The sequence below is a fragment of the Protomyctophum parallelum genome (assembly GCF_964188405.1).
Source record: "Protomyctophum parallelum genome assembly, chromosome: 11".
NCBI lineage: Eukaryota > Metazoa > Chordata > Actinopteri > Myctophiformes > Myctophidae > Protomyctophum > Protomyctophum parallelum.
This window is the reverse complement of record NC_139707.1, coordinates 31,956,823-31,975,511: the sequence shown is the minus strand read 5'-3', so window position 1 is coordinate 31,975,511 and position 18,689 is coordinate 31,956,823. Positions and strand designations below refer to the sequence as shown.

The 18,689-nt window shown below is 43.2% G+C and overlaps 1 protein-coding gene across 2 annotated transcripts in view; it reads left to right on the top strand.

Moving 5' to 3' along the window:
* erbb4b (erb-b2 receptor tyrosine kinase 4b) overlaps positions 1-18,689 on the top strand; it is a 457,442-nt gene that overhangs the window by 159,140 nt on the left and 279,613 nt on the right. The window lies entirely within an intron of this gene.

The following is an 18,689-nucleotide window of genomic DNA, read 5'->3' as shown; positions in this document are numbered from 1 at the left end:
GTGGTAGTCCTAATGTGCCATAGTGTAAATGTGCTACGCATTTTAAAATGATAGTATCTCTGCATTCATTCAATTAGTGTACTGTTAGTGTACTATTAGTGTAATAATCATCCACTTTATACTGGCTACATACAGTCGTCAATGCAGCATTGTCTATTCTTTGTTTGGGGTTTCAGTAATTGGGTATTATTCTCAGCACAGTCAGTACTTTCTTCACAACATTGCCTGAACAAAATACGAACATTATAATGAAAAAAATTACACTTTTTTTAAATCAAAAATTGTGGACAGGTCTTACCACGTTCACACGACTGCTGTTTTCTCAGAACGGCTGAGGCGAAGATTTTGAGTTCTGTGGGGTTTTTTTTGTGGCTTTCGCCTTTATTTTATGGAGGGACAGACAGTAGGATGACAGGAAATGGGGAGAGAGATGGGGGGAAGACATGCAGTAAAGGCCGTCGGGATCGGGAGTCGAACCCGCGGCACACTGCCAGACTGGATTACCAGCCAAGGTGCCTGGACCACTGAGCCATGGCCCAGGCCAGTTCTGTGTGTTTTCAGTCCATCAACTGCTGCTTAACTTCTGTCCCAGGGACCTATGCGTACTGTGAGCCTTCTGTTCCACCAGTTAGCTTATTGGTTCTCAACCATGCAGCCTGTGCTGCTTTGCTCTCTGCTCCAATAGATATACTGGACTGTTTCCGCCTGATATCCTGGGTCCATTTGGGGGTGCATACTTAGTTTAGACTAGTCATTGGTTAGACATAAGGTTGGTGAGGGGTGCGTTAAGACGAACGGATTAAGGTTGGTGAGGGGTGCATTAAAACGACTGGATTAAGGTTGGTGAGAGGTGCATTAAAACGACCGGCGTTAAGGGTTGGGAGAGGGTTAAGGTTAGGTTTAGGTGTGCTGCCCCGTGGGAGGTTAGGGTGAGGGTTTGAGATAGGTTGTATGACTAATAATGACTGGTCTAACCAATGACTAGTCTAAACTAAGTATTCTCAACCAGTTATTCCAAGGACGTCCAGTTTGATATGCTTTAGGATTGGGCCACAGACCCCCCATATGATAACATTTTCATGACTGGGACCCAAATCTACACCTGTTTAAGTGCCAAAACCGTAATCCCGTCTTCTAGACGTCTTTGCAATGAGTGCCAAGGCCGACAAGACATAATAAAAATAAATAAATAAAAACTTTTTTTTAATGGGAGAATTGGCACTCAGAGCCTAAACTGGTGACCACCAGGTGGCACTGAAGGAGTTAAAGGAGTAGTTCATCCCCCCCAAAAATACTTATTTTCTATCAATTACACACCCCATGAAGCCTTAAATTCTTGGAATTTTCTTTTTTTGCTTTCCTAAGCCAATAATTTAATGACCGGGTCATCAGTCAGTAGGAGACTCTTTGAAACTCTGACGGTCATCACAATTATTGGCGCACACCTAATGCGACAAAAACAAAAAAAAATCTCCATGAATTCTAGACGTTTGTCATTTTTCATTGTTGAAGGCAGTGTGCATTTTATCTTTACTCGCAAGTTACAAGCTCTAATATTTGAGTTAGAAATATAGAATTACACCTTACACCATATGAAGCGGTTGAGACGAAAATCAGCTTTTAACATTGGTCCGGTTGCTAGGCAACGCCTCTGTCACCCCCAGCAACAGGATCTTTGCACACGGCCCCCATTGACCTCCGTTCAAAGTAGGATTTTCAAAGCCTTATAACTCTGAAAATACGAGCGTTCTTTGGTGATCGGCAATCAGCATCCATCCAAGGTTCGGATGTCATTTGTGATTTTGTACCGCATCGCTGCCGACATGCACGTTTCTGGCGAAAGATAAACGGCGTGAGCTAATGCTAATAATAGCCGATTGTTACAATGGTGGTCTCCAGGCTGGGAAACAGGAAATGAACATGAGCAAAAATAGAAGAATTTCCCTGGCAGGACGTGGGGGAAAAAAGAGTTAAGGATTCTACGGGTAATTGCCTCTTTTGTCGTGTCGTTACCTGCTTGTTTGTGTGAATATGTCCTTTCCCATTCTGTGGACATATTCTGGACATCTGCATGGCACCAAGGAGCTGGCTCGGTGCCGTACTGCTGAGTCACAATTGGTTTCGGGAGACAAGAGGAGGTCAAAAGTGTTCCTTTATAGGACCAGCTATTAGGAGTTGATGATATTTCCACGAGGGTCGGTGTGAGTGGTGATGGCTTGGATAAGAGGGTGGATCAATAGAAAGAAACATACATATGCCTACTTATACATACTGTACATACATGTTACAGGCAGACTAGATACATATACAGTAGACACGCATATTAATACATTAAAAACTCTTTTTTTGTATACAAAGCCAAATGTTGTCAAATTACAGCACTAGTGCACGGGTTTCAGTTTCAAGGATTATAGTCTGTGTGTGTATGTGCGCATCTTGTAGACCAGAGGTTCCCAAAGTGGGGTCCGGGGACCCTTATGGGTCTTATTGTGGTCCCAGAGATAGAAATGTCATTAAATGGGGTTATGTAGACTAATATGCATGTCAAACTGGGGGTTCTTGAAATTAAATTATCTTTTCAAATGGCTAATTAGTGTAAATTTGGGGGTCCTTGACATGAAAAAGTTTGGGAACCACTCTTGTAGACCTCATGCCAGATTCATACACAGTTACACTGAGTTATACTACAGTAGGTTACACTGAGATAGACGGGAGAATTCAGTCTTTATGTGTTGCCAGGACTCTGCTCTCCCGCTGACCCTGCGTTCTGACCTTTATACGGATGTACAAAGCATGTGAGGGGGCAGTGGAGGTGTGTGTAGAACATTAGAGATAAGCCACCTTATCTATTATAGGGTCATGTGGCTGAGGCCCTCCACGTGTGTGTGTGTGTGTGTGTGTGTGTGTGTGTGTGTGTGTGTGTGTGTGTGTGTGTGTGTGTGTGTGTGTGTGTGTGTGTGTGTGTGTGTGTGCATGTGCGTGCGTGCACAAGCGAGTTACAGGTGAGGCGAAGCTATGTCTACAGTACGCATATTCATATGCTAATAGTTTAAAAGTACGCATGCATGCATGATAATAATGCAGACAAACGTATGTACCGTACTTACATACATTGCATACATACTACAGCGTGTGTGCGTGCATGCGTGCGTGTAAGGCCCGCGGGCTGTGGGAGATATACGCTCTCCGAGCAGATGATCCACAGTGCTGACTTGCAGGAGGGGGTTATGGGAACAAGGGAACCAAATCCATCTCTTTACGCCAACAATAGTGCCTTTATCTGGGAGAATCCCTGGCAACCTAGCATGGGAAAATTGGCCTGAGAAAGCAATGGACTCACACAGATAGAGACACACACACACACACACACACACACACACACACACACACTGCCACGGAGGCCTGTACTGTACAATCAATCTGTAGCATCAATACACACGCAGGAATACTCAGCATACATTCTTGTGCAGTTGAGTTGCACACACACACACACACACACACACACACACACACACACACACACACACACACACACACACACACACACACACACACACACACACACACACACCACACACACACACACACACACACACACAAGCAGTCTCTTTCACTAACACTTGCTCACTCACTGTTGCACACACATGCACTCACCCATGCAAAAACATAATCTCTCACTCTCTCACTCCATCTTTTAAATGGACATGCAAAAGTCATACAGTCACCGAAATTCACTTTATCAGATAATTCATCCATTTGTCAGCTAATATCCATCTGTCACTCTGAGAGCGTACAGATGGAACAAAAATAGACCCGCTATGGGTCCATTTTGGTTCCATTTTACACTCTCAAAGTGAAACTACAACACTGATAATTTCACGGTGTGCTAGCTCTGATTTATTATCTCAGCACTCATGTTGTCTGTTTCATGTCCGCACACACACGTGCACGCTTGCACATTTGGAGACGTGCACATACCTACCATATAGACACGCACGCACGCGATTAACAGATTATGTGCGAGAGTTGTTATTCCGTCCGATCAGTCCTTTGCGCCCCGTGAGGAGTGGACTGCAGATCGAGTGCGTCCCAAGGCCAAAATCCCATTGTTATGCTTGCTAAGGGCGAAATGCAAATACTACAATAGGCCGATACGTCGGTACACATCGTGCATATTGAGCATCTTCCTCCCTGCAGTGGAAAATGTGTGAATAATATAACGCCGGCAAAAACAGGCGCTGTGTCCATCATCACACCTGCATGGCAGTTTCCACTCGTCTGCTTATAGTTGACGTGGGAAATAGAAAAAAGACAGCGGGTGTCGGAATGAGGCTTAAACTGTGTGAACGTGCTGTTGAACCACTGTGAACACTCCGTGTGCCACAAAGGCAAATTGTGTTTAAAAAAAGGGAATTTAAGACTGGCTTCTTCAGTTTCGCTAATATTTTTCGCACGGTAGGAAAACTCCCCTGCTGGCTGGCTGACTGTGTGTGCCCTCATTATGAAGCGCTGGGTCAGTGCAGAGATTTAGTTAGGGATGCAGTGCCTTTCTCAAGGACACTTCAGCAGGGGCAGACAGGGTACTTGAATTAAGGTTCTCTATAGTTAAAGAGTGGTTTGTCTGTGTAAGTGATATATCCTTTTAAAGTGTTAAATAGATATATTCTGATAGTACTCATTGCTATAGAGTGTTTGTTCAGTAACAGGGGTCACCATGTCTCTCCAGCTCTTTATTAAAACTCACTCGGTGCCGACATTGCCTTTTCACACCTCCTGGTCAATTGACTGTTCTGTATGCGCTCATAACACTTTTTTTTAAACCCGAAAAATACCGGAAATGAAAATGCTGCTGCCTCATGCTGTGGGGACGCAGTTTTTAGAATCGTAATATCTTGATTTCTTCTTTTTGGCTCAAAAGAAGCTTGATTTGCGCCTCATTTCGCTAAACGGTATGATCCCTGGTTACAAAATGTATGTACGTAGCGATAATTCACTTCCTGGGTCTCGGTTTCCAAGTGAAATGGCTTTCAAACTAACTAACTAACAAACTAACTTTCTCACCGTATTAAATGGCTGGGCGGCTGTCCTGGAGTACCCTTTTGAGACACCACATGGGGGTGTCAGCGGTAAATGAGTTACACAGAAAATGCATTTTCAGGTGGGGATATATCTATAGCCGATTAATTGCATGATTGTCCATAGTTAATCAAAATTCATTGTTAATCTCATCATTATCTATTCTCTATTCAAAATATACTTCAAAGGGCCCAGGCCGTAGCGTAACGGTCTGGGCACCGGACTGGTGATCCAGTCGCGGTGTGCCGCGGGTTCGACTCCCGGACCCGACACGGCCTTTACCGCATGTCATCCCCCCATCTCTCTCCCGTTTCCTGTCAGCCTACTTTCTGTCCCTTAAAAAATCAATAAAAGGCGTAAGCCGCCAAAAAATAAATAAAAAAAAATATATATATATATATACTTCAAAGTATCATTGTTTCTGGAAATTGATTGAAAGACAAGTCATCTAATTTTCTGAAGTTTTGAAAATCAACAACTATGTTTTTAGAAATGGTATGTATGTATTCATTTTAAAATTGGTGAATAAATACATTAATTGACTACATTTTCAATGCCTTTGTCATTTTGGCGTAAGTATTGGGGAGGCAGACACTGGCTGGAAAAAAAATATATATATATATAAAAACTGAATGATGTAACATTACTTGGTAATAAGAGTTCACTTACAATGTAGTGTGTACAAGTTTACACTAGTATATGAAGGTTCACTGAAATGTCCCCTGATTTTATAAGCATTCACACAAAATAATGGACCTCAGTGCATCGCAACACAAAACAGACATTGTACAGCAGGGACCTCGGTCAGCTACATTTTCCATTACTCTAAGAGCATTCCCTTGATCCCTTGCACTTCTAATGCAAACCACACAATGCAATTGTGAATGGGATGCTCACAAAAGCATCCCATTCTACCGTGTTGGATCAGAAGAGGATCATATTGTTACGAGTGAGTACGGATGAGGACCCAAATGCAGGCGACAGTAGGCAGAGCAATAAACTTAGAAGGATTTATTAAAACAAACTGAGGTTCTTCCATAAACAGGGCAAAGAAGGCAGGACAAAAACACAGAAACCATACAGGAACTCACACCACAGGGAACTACGAACCAACAAGAACATAATGCAAACACAGGACTTAAATACACACAGGAAAACAGGGCACAGGTGGAACCAAAATAATAATCAACACTAGGATAGGCTGGGGGACTAAAAGGACACAGGTGGAAACACTGACAAATTACAATAGGTTAGACAAGGTAAGTAACAGTAACTAGGAAGACAGGAACACTAGGCACATTACTACAAAATAAGAAACACAAAACCAAAGAGAACAGTCAGGAACACATGAGCAAATACATACAAAACATATTGAAATCAGTGAAATGACAGAAATACAAATTAAAGTCCAATATCAAATAAAGGACAGTCAAAGTTCATGGTCCGAGGAGTGGACCGCGACATAAACTTAACATAGGCACAATGGCACATAGGCAACAATGAAACTGAGGCTAAAGCGTATCAGCGTAGATAGATAGAGGTTCCAATTTTACGGAGCTATACTGAGATGATACTACTAGACATGATACTGAGAAGATACTAGACAAGATACTACTGACATGATTCTGCTGACATGATACTGACATGTTACCAAAAGTTCACAGTCCGAGGAGCGGACCGTGACACATATAAAATAAAACAAAGTAAAGTGAGCAGGAAACAGTGGAAAGGTATAGTATTGTAGAGAACTATAGGCCTTTCTCCCGTAAACAAATGCCTATACTTCTAAGAGTTTCACACAAAACTAGAGAAAACAACCTATATCTACTAGGGATGTGTAAATGTGTCCAAAATGAAAATCGATTTGTATAATTCAATATTAACGATTAATCGATGAATCGGTGTGGGGGGGGGGGGGGTTAATATAATTTCCTTTTTCTTTATGAACCCTACAAATAAATAAAAATCTTCCCCCCAAGGAGTACCTAAGTCAAAAAAAATTGGGAACCCCTGATGTAGTTGATTAATAATAATTGTAACTCTTGAGAGTTAAATAGGGTCCATTTGGTTACTAACTCCATCTTTTAAATGAGGAACACTGGTGGTCCCTGGACCACTGTTGATCCAATTGATCACCATAGCAACCCCAGCCTAGGCCTGATTAGGTAAATTCCCAACACCTGCTAAATCCTCCAAACCTGTATCTTGATTGGAATCAATCTCCACTCACACTCCTCTCAGTCATGCAGCTACACAGACACATCCCAGGCACACTTTGGTAGGCCTATAGCCCTGTCCTGTTTGGATGACAATATTGCCTTTCCAACAGATTTTCTAAAAAAAAAAAAAAACGATTATCGATTATTAATTTTCATAATCGATTTCGGGTCCTATCAACGATAATCGATTAATCGGACCCATCCCTAATATCTACAGTTCAAGCTCACAACAGATTAAGTAAAAGTGGTTTGTCTGTAGGTGGCCTTCATACTGTAAATATTTAACCAATGAACAATAATATATATACCGTATGAACCTTTATTGAGAAAAGGATATCCCCTTGAGATGTATCATCTCGTTTTCGAGGGGGTCCAACAACATTCCGCAAATACAGAACAATACAACAAATACATTCATACATAAACAAAGACAAAACAAACAAAAAAGCTCTCCTAAATAGTAATACTAAAATAACTATTGCATCCATAACACAGCTGGTTGTTTTTACGCTTCTATTTCCTGAAAAGTAAGGTTTCATGGCCATATAAAGTTTCCACCTGACATTGACATTATATACATATACTTATATATTTTGATGCAACAAACACAAACAAACATGCCCTAATGCCACCACTTTTACAGAACAACATAAATGCTACACCAACAGACCCTTTGTTGCTCTCACAAGAATGCTGGCAAAACGATTCAAGATAGAAGAGGGTTTATTTGTCACTCACTTTGCCTGCCTCCATGTCAATTTTCTTTTCTTCTTTTTTTAATCATATCATAACTTGAGCACCCCCTACGGTCGCGGCCCACCGGTATTATGATCGGTACGTCTTGTGGCCAGTCCACCCCTGGTAATTCTATGTATTTGCACAGGCAGTTTCTTAACACTAGCATGTCTGAAATAAAATCAGTACTAATAAGACTGCTAAGGGTCAAGATGACCGTGTTTTTTGTGCAATTCCATTGGCTACTATCTCCCTGCATCTCTTCACACCTCTCGACCCGCGGCGGGGGGTCACTCAACAGGCTAATCTTTTTAACTTTATTTACACTTAGACAGAGTGGCGCATTAGGCCAACATTACCTGGGTTAGTTTACATCTTGTGTTGAATGTTGGCATTATAAATTATAATCCCTTGGTGTTTCATCAGCGCGAACGAAAATATAGACTACATCCTGGTGATAAAAAAAATAAACTGCTACAACAAGGAAGTAGCATGAAGCACAGCAGCAGAAACAGAACGCCATTATGAAGGAATCGGCAGTGATGTGACATCACTGTCGATTACTTGGGCATGTGACGGATTTACTTGTCTCCACTGTTGAGGAGAAACCCCAGCTCAGCTGCTGTTTATAACATCGTCAGTTACTTGAATTCATGAACATGTACATGCCTCCCTGAGAGGGAGAGAGAGAAAAAAGGAAAGCCGTGCGTGCGTGGAAATCAGTTCCACTGGTCGCTTGTAGAAAAGTTTACAGACAAAGAAGGACGGACAGAACTCTTTTGACTGACAAAGAGCTGGCGATATTTATATGCCAGAATAGGCTGTGGAACAAATTAATCCAAAGCAGCAGGCCTACATACGGGCCTTTATTTGCAAATTTAATCAGCCTCAGCCCTCATTTATATTATTATATGCGTGTTCACCGTGTTGAGTTTGCAGATCTCCACACGCCAAGATCACCTCACAACAGCGCAACACCAGTCCTCCACATCCATAAAATAAATCTAGGTTATAGTTTCACATGTGCCTATGCAGCCTATGCACAACCAATTGTTTTAATGCAAAGTGGTATATATTCTGTGAAATGTTTATTGTCATCCGTGTATCTACAAGCTCCAAGTGTTGCATGACAGCGCTTTGTGAGCTTGCAGATGATCCATTTTCGGTGCGGCCACCATGATCAAGTAGCGCAACAAAAAGGTTCATATTTAAATTGTGCTATTCTCGGCCAATTTTCAACCGATTGTTCTAATTCCAAATGGCCTATAATCCGTGAAGTGTAAATTTTCATTGGGTGTATAATAATTTATTTATAAGAGAGGGAAAAAAGAAAAGTGTGTGCGTGCAGGCAGGCAGAATTGAATTCAGTTCCACGTCGCTTGCAGAAAAAGTTTACAGACTACGGGCAGCCGCAGAACTGTTCTTTTGACTGACACAACATTTAGACTAGGTTCTGTATAGGTCTATCTCGTTGGAATGATTTAGAATCGTCATTTTTATTTAGAATAAATGAATCGCATCGGCAAGAATTCTCGCTCCATTGAAACCGAGCATTCAATAACATCCCTCATCATGGATTGATTGATTGATTGATACATTTATTAACAGTTTGTAGAATTACAGTACATTTCAAGCACAAACTCAATACAAAGACTGTTAACTGTGAGTGGACGACCCAATTAAGCATTACACTTGTTTACAACAGGGTCCACATTGTTCAATTCATCAAAACATTTAGAGACATACAAATAGACACTTCTATGTAGTTAAAGAACAGAACAGGAATTCATAATATAGGAAGCAAAAAGGGAAAAGATACATATACAGTGGGGGGGATTCAGATTTTACAGAGGCCAGTTTAGAATTGCAGCCATCCGTAGATGCCCTTTGAGAGCGGTTTTGAAGGAGTCAAGGGATTCACATGTCTTAATGACTGTTGGCAGGGCGTTCCACATTTTGGTGGCATAGGAGCGAAAATAATTTAGTCCCTTGTTTGTGCTGAATCTGGGTTGTACATGGTTTGTTGCACTCCCTCTGATGTTGTGGGTGTGGACTTCGTTTACATTAAGGAAGTGCCTTATAATAATAATAATCATTGTATTCCTAGTATCTTATCAAAATAGTAAACAAATTCCAAGTTAATTAACCAGCCAAACATATATGATTTAATTCGTTGGAAATGGAATGCAGGCTTGAACAATATCGTCTCCAGCTGGAGAGAGAGGTGTGAACTGTGAAGATCTTTAGACGAGTGGGGGAGAAAGGGGGACGGCGGTCGATTTGGCCGAAAAAGCCAGACCTAGCTCCCCCCCCCCCCCCCCCCCCCCAGCTCAGCTGCTGTTTATAACATCGTCAGTTACTTGAATTCATGAACATGTACATGCCTCCCTGAGAGGGAGAGAGAGAAAAAAGGAAAGCCGTGCGTGCGTGGAAATCAGTTCCACTGGTCGCTTGTAGAAAAGTTTACAGACAAAGAAGGACGGACAGAACTCTTTTGACTGACAAAGAGCTGGCGATATTTATATGCCAGAATAGGCTGTGGAACAAATTAATCCAAAGCAGCAGGCCTACATACGGGCCTTTATTTGCAAATTTAATCAGCCTCAGCCCTCATTTATATTATTATATGCGTGTTCACCGTGTTGAGTTTGCAGATCTCCACACGCCAAGATCACCTCACAACAGCGCAACACCAGTCCTCCACATCCATAAAATAAATCTAGGCTATAGTTTCACATGTGCCTATGCAGCCTATGCACAACCAATTGTTTTAATGCAAAGTGGTATATATTCAGTGAAATGTTTATTGTCATCCGTGTATCTACAAGCTCCAAGTGTTGCATGACAGCGCTTTGTGAGCTTGCAGATGATCCATTTTCGGTGCGGCCACCATGATCAAGTAGCGCAACAAAAAGGTTCATATTTAAATTGTGCTATTCTCGGCCAATTTTCAACCGATTGTTCTAATTCCAAATGGCCTATAATCCGTGAAGTGTAAATTTTCATTGGGTGTATAATAATTTATTTATAAGAGAGGGAAAAAAGAAAAGTGTGTGCGTGCAGGCAGGCAGAATTGAATTCAGTTCCACGTCGCTTGCAGAAAAAGTTTACAGACTACGGGCAGCCGCAGAACTGTTCTTTTGACTGACACAACATTTAGACTAGGTTCTGTATAGGTCTATCTCGTTGGAATGATTTAGAATCGTCATTTTTATTTAGAATAAATGAATCGCATCGGCAAGAATTCTCGCTCCATTGAAACCGAGCATTCAATAACATCCCTCATCATGGATTGATTGATTGATTGATACATTTATTAACAGTTTGTAGAATTACAGTACATTTCAAGCACAAACTCAATACAAAGACTGTTAACTGTGAGTGGACGACCCAATTAAGCATTACACTTGTTTACAACAGGGTCCACATTGTTCAATTCATCAAAACATTTAGAGACATACAAATAGACACTTCTATGTAGTTAAAGAACAGAACAGGAATTCATAATATAGGAAGCAAAAAGGGAAAAGATACATATACAGTGGGGGGGATTCAGATTTTACAGAGGCCAGTTTCGAATTGCAGCCATCCGTAGATGCCCTTTGAGAGCGGTTTTGAAGGAGTCAAGGGATTCACATGTCTTAATGACTGTTGGCAGGGCGTTCCACATTTTGGTGGCATAGGAGCGAAAATAATTTAGTCCCTTGTTTGTGCTGAATCTGGGTTGTACATGGTTTGTTGCACTCCCTCTGATGTTGTGGGTGTGGACTTCGTTTACATTAAGGAAGTGCCTTATAATAATAATAATCATTGTATTCCTAGTATCTTATCAAAATAGTAAACAAATTCCAAGTTAATTAACCAGCCAAACATATATGATTTAATTCGTTGGAAATGGAATGCAGGCTTGAACAATGTCGTCTCCAGCTGGAGAGGGAGGTGTGAACTGTGAAGATCTTTAGACGAGTGGGGGAGAAAGGGGGACGGCGGTCGATTTGGCCGAAAAAGCCAGACCTAGCTCCCCCCCCCCCCTATTTTCTTTTTTTTTCTATGATGTAAAGAGAAGTTTGTTGTGGCGCGACTCATGTTGCTGCGGCTCGTGCACTCAGCACATCGAAATTTCGTTTTCCTGCTGTTCACAGTTGTAAAAATGACAAATAAAACCTATCTATCTATCTATCTATCTATCTATCTATCTATCTATCTATCTATCTATCTATCTATCTATCTATCTATCTATCTATCTATCTATCTATCTATCTATCTATCTATAACTATGCCTAAAATCATATTTACAAAACGTTTCAGATGGGGAAAAAAACAGAGATGATTTCAATCGAATATTTAGACAAAGTCATGCAAGGGGAACTTTCTCTGGACTTCATGGGCTAAGTGTTAAACAGACAAGCCTGTTTGCATCATCAACAACAGGGAAGCACACTTCTTCTAAGCAATGTTGCCAGACAATGAAAATAAGCTCTCACAGGTGAATGATGTGGCAGGTGTTGCCAAGCACTTGCTCAGCACGGCTAGGAACCTTGTATCTCCATATTTCATTTAATTAAAGCCCTGATTCATCATAATAAGAGTGTACAAAGCATATTAATTAAATATAAAGAAATTACTTGACTATGGCCGGTACCAATAATGGGTACCCTGTCTTTAGAGATAATTGCTAGCAATTTAAATTGTTTTGCTTGATTGAATACTTTATTAGTCCGAAACATGGTAAAGTAATGCATTAAGGATAACACAAAACAATCCTGGGGACTTGTTTCCATTGTGGTTCTATGCATTCAATTCATCAACATAGCGTAAACAATAATACATGTCATCCACAAATACAAGCACTATTTATTGTATATTATGTACTAAAAGATACCATCCCAGCTTAATAGCCATAATGAGCAAACCTCATCCTGACCGTTTGCCAGCCAGCAATCCTCTTGTATTCTCCCCTACCCAGTCTCCTTTCTCAGCCTTTCTTTCACTCCCCTGGATGGAGTGCAGGTCACAGCGAGGGCAGAGAATCCCCGGCGGATTGGGCAGAACTGGGCTCTCTCTAACTGCTGCCACAGCCCACCATGCCTCCACCGCTGTGTGTTCTGTCAGGGATGTGATGTCTGGGTGAGATTGGATCGCCAACGAGAGCCAGGGGAGAGAGAGAGAGAGAGAGAGAGAGCAGTCACGGGAGACAGAGTCAGGAAGCAGAAAAACACACAGGTTGTCCGCTTACAAATTACACAGTGGAGAGTATAGAGAGGATTGGATTGTGTTTCTATCAACAGATAGCCTTCCCCCTTATGCCTAAAAAGGCCTTTGGAGACACAGATTGGTGTGAAGATGTGCATAATGTTGCAGAGTAGCGCTGCCTGTAGTAAGGCTCCAACAACTAACAATTAAATTGATTACTAAATTGGATGCTAACAAATTTGATTATCGGCAACGATTCAATCGCGGGAGTTTTTACTATCCAGCCGCACCTGTTTTTTCCACTGAAACACTGTTTTTGTTTTACAGCGCTAGCCGTGGCTAAGCTAAGGATGATGAACCGGATCGCTTCCCTGATAATTTGAGTTTCGCGTGCGCAATAACGACCGCAAAGTGGAGAAATCCAATATCGACATATTATACAGTATACACAGCATAAAACAGCAGACCAGTTAGTCCCAAAGTATGGTTGTATTTGTCACTGTACATTTTGGATCTTTGGATCGATGGTCACATAACACAGGGGTTCTCAACGTTTTTGGCTGAGGACCCTCGGAAATGCTTTGGCCATGTCTCGCGACCCCCGCCCTCCACCCCACGCCCAATACAAACTGACTGCAAAAATAACCTTAATATTAGAGAAAATATACCATAAATGAATACTGAAACCAGATATAATCATTAAGGAAAGTTTATGCATGTGTACTATGTAAAGTTGTAAACGCTTCATTTCCATTTTCCAGCCATTCAGTTTCTTTCTTTTTTTTATATAATTTGGGGACCGCCCAAAATAATTTGGAGATCCCCCTATGGGGTCGCGACCCACGGGTTGAGAACCCCTGACATAACGCACAAATGGTCCTCACAAATAGCAAGACAGAACTTCTGGAGATGAGTGCGACGGGTCGGTGTGTCAACAACAGAAAGGGAAGGTGCGTAAGCAGCATTTCTTCATAGGCTTATTCTGGCAGACGTATGCCAGCTGTATACTTAGCCATATGGCGGTGTCCTGCGCTGCAACGTGTTGTCACCGGCTATATCGGCTATTTTGGTGCGGGACACCATCTTATGACTAAGTATAAATCAGGCCTCACAGTATATCTCCTCTCTCTCTCTCTCTCTCTTTCTCTCTCTCTCCATCCCCTCCACTCCGTGCCTCCCCAGCTCTCTCTCGTAACCTTTGTAACCGCCATGAATCAAACCCGCTCCGACGCCACCCGGCAACATGGCGAGACACATGTACTGCTTACGACTTTAACATTTCCCCAAAGCGTCTGTTGCCCGGAACAATGCGGGGCGTCGTTTTATCACCCCGAGGGCCTGGGGATCAACTACATGGGGAAACATTCCTTTAGCACGTCCGTGGTGGGCAGCAGGAGTCTGAATGGGACGACTGTGTGATGGGGGAACACTGTTTGTGGCTCCATCACCATAAACTGTCCATTATGCGTCGCCCCGCGCTCCTTTTTTCGGGCAGGCTGCCGTGCGGTGATGGATTCCCCTTCGGCCACTGTGTTTCCAGCGACGGGCAGAATGAATGACGGCCTGAACGGAGACACTCTGTCTTCCCTTCCCTTCCCTTCCCTCCCCCCTCCCCCTCTCTCTCACTCTGCCTCTTCTTATCTATCGCTCCACGTTTATTTCTGTGTCTCCGTCTCTACTGCCTGACCTGTCCCTCTGTCTGTCTGTCTCTGTCTGTCTCTACTGCCTGCCCTGTCCCTCTGTCTGTCTCTACTGCCTGCCCTGTCCCTCTGTTCGTCTCTACTGCCTGCCCTGTCCCTCTGTCTGTCTCTACTGCCTGCCCTGTCCCTCTGTCTGTCTCTACTGCCTGCCCTGTCCCTCTGTCTGTCTCTACTGCCTGCCCTGTCCCTCTGTCTGTCTCTACTGCCTGCCCTGTCCCTCTGTCTCTGTTTGTCTCTTTCTTTCTCCCTGTGTCTCCGTCTCTACTGCCTGACCTGTCCCTCTCTGTCTCTGTCTGTCTCTACTGCCTGACCTGTCCCTCTCTGTCTCTGTCTGTCTCTACTGCCTGCCCTGTCCCTCCGTCTGTTTCTACTACCTGCCCTGTCCCTCTGTCTGTCTGTCTGTCTCTACTGCCTGCCCTGTCCCTCTGTCTGTCTGTCTCTTTCTTTCTCTCTGTGTCTTCGTCTCTACTGCCTGCCCTGTCCCTCTGTCTGTCTCTACTGCCTGCCCTATCCCTCTGTCTGTCTCTACTGCCTGCCCTGTCCCTCTGTCTGTCTCTACTGCCTGCCCTGTCCCTCTGTCTGTCTCTACTGCCTGCCCTGTCCCTCTGTCTGTCTCTACTGCCTGCCCTGTCCCTCTGTCTTTCTCTACTGCCTGCCCTGTCCCTCTGTCTGTCTCTACTGCCTGCCCTATCCCTCTGTCTGTCTCTACTGCCTGCCCTGTCCCTCTGTCTGTCTCTACTGCCTGCCCTGTCCCTCTGTCTGTCTCTACTGCCTGCCCTGTCCCTCTGTCTGTCTCTACTGCCTGCCCTGTCCCTCTGTCTGTCTCTTTCTTTCTCTCTGTGTCTTCGTCTCTACTGCCTGCCCTGTCCCTCTGTCTGTCTGTCTCTTTCTTTCTCTCTGTGTCTTCGTCTCTACTGCCTGCCCTGTCCCTCTGTCTGTCTCTACTGCCTGCCCTGTCCCTCTGTCTCTGTCTGTCTCTTTCTTTCTCTCTTGATCGCCAACCTGACTTATTGATTCGCTGAATTGGTTGAATATAGTTACACAATTACACTAAAAGGAACACAAAAAGCCACAAGGCCTTGTTTCCATTCATCACAAAATTGAAAGAGACATACAATAAATCAGCAATACTAAAAGTACATTTACAGGAAAACAGTGGGGGGTCATTTCTTTTGGCAGGCTAGAAGACATTCTGCAACTAGTTCCAGTTGCAAATTGCAGACAGGCCCGCTCTTTCTCTGTCCGGTTCTCCCTCTGTCTGTCCGGTTCTCCCTCTGTCTGTCCGGTTCTCCCTCTGTCTGTCTGTCTGTCTGTCTGTCTGTCTGTCTGTCTGTCTGTCTGTCTGTCTGTCTGTCTGTCTGTCTGTCTGTCTGTGTCTGTGTCTGTGTCTGTGTCTGTGTCTTTAGTTTTTCGCTTGCTGTCCCCCAGGCTCAATATTTCTCTTCTATCACTCTCTCCCTCTCATCCAGCATAATCCGTAGTCTTTGGGCAGAACGAGAAGCTTCTCTCTGTGCACAGTGCTTGTTGTTTGAGACAGCAGTGATTCAGTAGTAATATGTGCTCTCCTCTCAGACAGTAGCCCTTACCCAAGCCCATTCATCTTCACAGACTCATGGCTGGCACGCAACATGTGCACGCCAAACACACACACACACACGTGCAAAATACTGTAAAATATAGAGTACGTACATCTACAGTGCATGTCTGTCATTCTGTCCCTCGACACAAAGGTACACTCAACCTGCTGTCTGTTTGGTCAATGAACAGGAGAGGATCAGTATTGTTTTGTGCGTTAACAATCATCCCTATTCTGGGCGTGTCATAATGTATAGGTGAGTGAAAAGGTTTAGTAAACGTAGTTGAGAGAGAGAGAGAGCTCTGAGAGCAGTGGTGCAAAGTAACTATAGGTACATTTACTCAAGTAGCCTAACTGTAATTAATTGCACATTTTAAATCTTGAATACAGGACTTGTGCTTTGTAACAGAATATTGCTGCATTGTGGTATTGTTACCTTTACTCAAGTAAATAATCTGAGAGAGAGAGAGAGAGAGAGAGAGAGAGAGAGAGAGAGAGAAAAATAGAGGTCAACTAGAAAAAGTGCCCTTCCGGGCACAGGTCTCCACCAGGTTATCCACAGATCCGTGCAGTTAGAGGTAAAAACACTTTTCGGCCAGTTATAGCGCCACCTTGAGGCTGAGTTGAAATTGTTCATGTGGCATTTCGTCCTCGGCCTAGTGGGAATGTGGGTGCACAATTTCACAGAAATCACGCGATGTGTTCATGATTTGCAGCATTTTGTTTGAAACTGAGCACTCCTGTGAACTTTGGAAGCCAATCTTAACCAATCAGGATGGAGTCTGATAAATCTGAAAGACCCGTTTCGTTGAATGGCTCTAGAGAGACTGTGTACCAATTTGCGTGATGTTTGGACAAAATCTGTAGGTGTACTGTGCAAAAACTTGTTTTGCACAAAGCGGCCTCCTGGTGGCGCTATAACAGGCCGTTGTGGAAAGTTTGGGGCAGAGGTTCATCGTTGGCATCCAGGGAGTGTGTGTGCAAAATATGGCATCGACCGGGTTAACGGTGGGCGAGATTAGCTGTTCACGGACACACGGACGGACGGACGGACGGACACACAAACGGACGGACGGAGTGCAAAACATACTCTCCCCACATGCCTTCGGCCTGGTGGAGACAAAAATAGAGAGGGTAACAAAGTGAGTCAGAGAGGGAACGAGGAAGGCAGTCAGAAAAAGGGAGTCAAAGACCGACAGCATGTCACGGATTGACAGTGAAAAGGAGCTGGAGGGGAACTGACTCACTTTACCAGTTTCTTTTTAGACACAATTCTTTTTAGATGCAACTCTCAGAGACAGAGTGCTGTTGGTGTGCAAAAACAGGATCTATGGATGCATCAAAAAGAGACTTTGTACTTTGGTACTTAACTGTATTCTTTGCTCGGTGGATGGATAGCTCACGTTGAAGGAAATTACTTCTTCGTTGTTACGTCCTTGTTTGGTCTCAGATTAGGTTCGTCTTGGTAACTTTGGGGAAGAGAATAAGATGTTTCAAAAGTCAAAAAGGCCTTTGATACTGGGTATTCTCTAATGCTTCATAAATTAGGATGCAAATTGCTTCTACTGTGTTTGAAGGAAGAAAGTCACTGTCAAACTGTGGTGGTCCTATTTCCTCACCTCTTATAAGTAGCAGTGTCTGGGCTCAACGTTGGTTCAGACACACATCATTAATGTAACTGGAAGCAAGCTTGAGGCCCCTTACACACATAGGCCTCCTACAGTACAGTATATACTGTTTGATGGCCGCTTCAATGCTTTTCTAATGGGAGTCACATGGTTTGACCAAACATTTGTGTTTAATAGGGGGAGGGGGGCAGCAATCGGAATTAAAGCTTCAAATTACTGGAGGATGTTTTTCTCAATGTTGTTGATGTTTAATGGATGCCATGATGCATTTCCAATGGGAGTCACATTGTTTCACCAAACATTTTTGTTTGATGGCTGTGTTCTGCCCATCAAGACATAGAACATATGTTTGATATTTGTGTATGGGGCCTTATTCTGAACCTCTGAAAAGGGATAATGTTTTGCTCATGATCGGTCCGATCATGAGAAAAACATTCTCCTGTACTTTGCAGAGTGAACCATTTAATTCTGGTCGAAGATACAAAGACACTTCCCAAGCGCCTTTTCTTTGATATGCTGCACTTGGCTATAGCTCTCCAGTTGGGCTGTAATAAATACACCA